This window comes from Lissotriton vulgaris, chromosome 2_1 (genome assembly GCF_964263255.1).
Source record: "Lissotriton vulgaris chromosome 2_1, aLisVul1.2, whole genome shotgun sequence".
Lineage (NCBI taxonomy): Eukaryota > Metazoa > Chordata > Amphibia > Caudata > Salamandridae > Lissotriton > Lissotriton vulgaris.
Window position 1 is genome coordinate 1,679,720,575 of NC_141687.1, and position 3,977 is coordinate 1,679,724,551.

The 3,977-nt window shown below is 45.7% G+C and overlaps 1 pseudogene; it reads right to left on the reverse strand.

Annotated features, from left to right (window-relative positions):
- Positions 1-893: 893 nt before the first annotated feature.
- On the reverse strand, positions 894-1,805 carry LOC147733081 (ras-related C3 botulinum toxin substrate 1 pseudogene; annotated as a pseudogene).
- Positions 1,806-3,977: the final 2,172 nt, after the last annotated feature.

A 3,977-nucleotide genomic window follows, 5' to 3' on the forward strand; every position in this document is an offset into this window, starting at 1 on the left:
AAGTGGAAAGGTATGAATATGGCAAAGCTACAGGACGATGCCTTGAACAAAGGCCACAAGTCAAACAATCCTCACAAAAAATATAAACTTTGTTTGACTCCATGGGGAACACAGAAGAAACTATGGATGGAATCTTGGAAGTGTTTCATGCTTTTTACAAAGAGTTGTATACACAAGATACATTTAATGATGACAACATAGAGATTGTTCTTCAACAATTGGATATAGTAAGCCTAGGACAAGAAAAGCAGGTGTTATTGGATGCCCCGATAGCTTTGTCAGAGCTCGAGGAAACAATAGGCTCATTGGTGAGTGGGAAAGCAGCAGGGCCAAATAAGTTACCCCTGGAGGCTTATCGAATGCTTTTTCAAGTAATTAAGGAAGATATGCTGGCCACATTTTAGGAAGCGCCGTGGTTTTTAAAACGAAAGACAGACCCTCGGAATTGCCATGGTCGTATAGACCGATTACTTTGATAAATGCAGATGACAAAGTATATGCGAAAATTCTTGCGGCAAGGCTTGCCAAAGTAATCACTCCATTGGTATCCAAACATCAGCATGCATTTATACCTGGCAGGAGCATGGGTAACTATTTAAATAGAATAATCACGATGATAGATTATACTAATATACAACATAGCAGGCTAGGTTCGATCTTTTTAGATGCTGAAAAAGCATTTCACCATGTCTCCGGGCCTTTCCTATGGGCTGTCATGCATAAAATAGGGTTTGGTGTATCTTATAACAGGGCTATTCAAATTATGTAAAAATCTCCTCGGGCTAAGATCTCTGTAATGGGTAGAGAATCAGCTCCTGTGTATATTAGTAGGGGGACATCAGGTGTCCCTGTTCTCCATTAATGTTTGCTATATATATCAATCCATTCCTTTTTTTTTCGTTTTTAGTGCTTAGTGTACTTAGCACAAACAGTTTATTGGATAGTTTGGCAACACGTGATTAGTCTGAGCAATAACAAAACTGGTTTAAAAATAAGGCCATCTAAATGTTTCTCTATCATGTTTGATTTCATTTTAGTACCAGAAAATGTGTTTTCTTTTATACTTTAAACAAATGAAACCGTGAAATTGGTGGTAAATCTCGAAAAAAGATTACAGGTAAAGGAAAAATGGCATTGCGAGTCTGTGCACCAATATTTTGGGCAAAGCTTACAGGGGTTTAGAGTTGATGAGAGTTTACGGTGTCAATTTTTATAAGATACTGCATTTTCTCTTCCTCTTCTTGACGGGTGGTGGGCAAAGAACAGCTCGAATAGCTTCATCAAACACTGTTTTAAGACCACGCTGTGTAAGTGCAGAACATTCCAAGTATTTCACAGCACCTATTTCTTTAGCCATGGCGAGGCCCTGAGGGTAGGTAATTGGAGTTAACTTCTTTTCTTTGAGTTTTTTAATAGTGTCTTTGTCGTCTCTTAGATCAAGCTTGGTACCAACCAAAATGACGGGAGTGTTGGGACAATGATGTCTCACTTCAGGATGCCACTTCCCTCTAACGTTTTCAAACGATGCAGAGCTCACAAGCAAGAAGCAAATTAAGAACACATCCGTTTGCAGATATGATAAGGGATGCAGCCTGTCCGGCTGTATCCCACAACCCCAAGTTGACAGGTTTTCCATCAACCATTACATTGGCAGAATAGTTGTCGAGAACAGTGGGGATGTATTCTCCACGAAATGCATTGGTCGTGTAACTGATGAGCAAGCATGTTTTACCCATAGCCCCGTCCCCGACCACCACACACTTGATGGCCTGCATGGTGGCTGCAGCGGCCCTGCTCTAGAGGACGGCGCTGACACTGGCGCTCGAACGGGTTAGCAACCCTCCCGAACTCGGCCGCAGGCGTTCCCAGAGACAGATCGCAGAATCATATATCAATCCATTCCTGGTAATGTTGGAAAAGATCAATAGGATTACTTCTGCGACCTGTGGACACTACCAGGCACGGGTCCTAGCCTATGTGGACGATATCGCGGTGGTGACATAAGACCCAGAGCAAGCAGTTGCAGAGATAGAAAGTTTGGCCCGGGCGTTTGGGGAGGTGGAAGTTTATAAACTGAATTCATCAAAAACCCATATGGCTGAGATACCCGCCACCCCCTCTCAACACAATCCCCAAGAATGGGAATACGGAAACATTTCTGAACTTTTGGAAGGCGGGAGGGAGTTACCCTCCCGGCCGTATTTATTAAAATATGAAACAAAATTAAAACATTAAAATAACAGTTTCATATCATGTACAATTTCATTTCCATATTACGATGTTTTGGCTAACCTTAACATATTTCTAATACAAAGGTTCTCCTAGCCGATACTAACATCCTACAAATACATTCTTAAATTGAAATTGTACATCCTAACGTTAAGGGCCAACGGCAAGGTCGTAACCGGTGTCAGATCCCTAAACCAGAACTACCCCCTCACTTGTGAGGGGCGGCCGCACAGAGGACTGTACCTCATGTGCACATACCAATTTCCCTTGTCTTGACGGGGGCCCCAATTAACTCGACGCCATTTTATGGTCGTCCGAGGACTCGTGTGAGGTGTCTAGAAGGTAGCGTAGACCCCCCTCCCCACCCCACACAACTTACCACATCTGCCGTCGCAGATGTCCTGGCCCCGGGAAATTCCCAGGAGGGGCCCGTAGCCCCTCCTATCCAGGGAGGGGCCTTGACCGCCTTCCCTTTCCTTTCGGCGTCCCATCCTTAGAAGGGACCGCCTCCCCGTTGAGGGGCCAATGGCCACCTCCCCCCGGGCGCTCCCATCCGTAATGGGTGACGCCCCCCCCATAGGGATCTTCCAATTACTGCTCACCGATCATGACCTTACCGCCCGACCGAAAAATAAATACGACATTAAACTAAAAAAGACTAATCACTAAAAGACAACAGATGCTCAATATATGAACTGTCGAAACATCACTGATCAACACTGGTGCAAATAAAACATACTGTAAGAAATTATCCACTTTATTGCATAATGAATCACAACTTTTAATCCAAGCAACCTGTAAGAAAATTGAGTTACCACATCAATACTTTACTTCAAACCACTTGCTGTCTTCAGGAGCTGGTGGGTGGGTCAAAAATGGCTCTTCGTTCCGTCTCGAGCTCACGCGCAGCGGGGAGGTGCAGCTTCAGAGCACAGGAACAAGAGGATGCTACCTTGGCTTGTCGCTCCTTTTATCCCTCTTCGGGCGGGCGTAAACCCGCCTCCGGGGGCGTGGCTGGCGGCTTCGGTGTCTAGGACAACCCACTCTAGGGCGGGAAAAAGCGCGCCCCGGCTACGCCGCTTCGGGCATACCAGCCTGGACTCGCCTCCCGCTCAAGATGGCTTCCCGGGGGGATCGGGGTACTCCACCATACGTTCGGGGGGACCGATTGGTCGCCCCTTTCCATATGGCTGAGATACCCGCCACCCCCTCTCAACACAATCCCCAAGAATGGGAATACGGAAACATTTCTGAACTTTTGGAAGGCGGGAGGGAGTTACCCTCCCGGCCGTATTTATTAAAATATGAAACAAAATTAAAACATTAAAATAACAGTTTCATATCATGTACAATTTCATTTCCATATTACGATGTTTTGGCTAACCTTAACATATTTCTAATACAAAGGTTCTCCTAGCCGATACTAACATCCTACAAATACATTCTTAAATTGAAATTGTACATCCTAACGTTAAGGGCCAACGGCAGGTCGTAACCGGTGTCAGATCCCTAAACCAGAACTACCCCCTCACTTGTGAGGGGCGGCCGCACAGAGGACTGTACCTCATGTGCACATACCAATTTCCCTTGTCTTGACGGGGGCCCCAATTAACTCGACGCCATTTTATGGTCATCCGAGGACTCGTGTGAGGTCTCTAGAAGGTAGCGTAGACCCCCCTCCCCACCCCACACAACTTACCACATCTGCCGTCGCAGATGTCCTGGCCCCGGGAAATTCCCAGGACGGG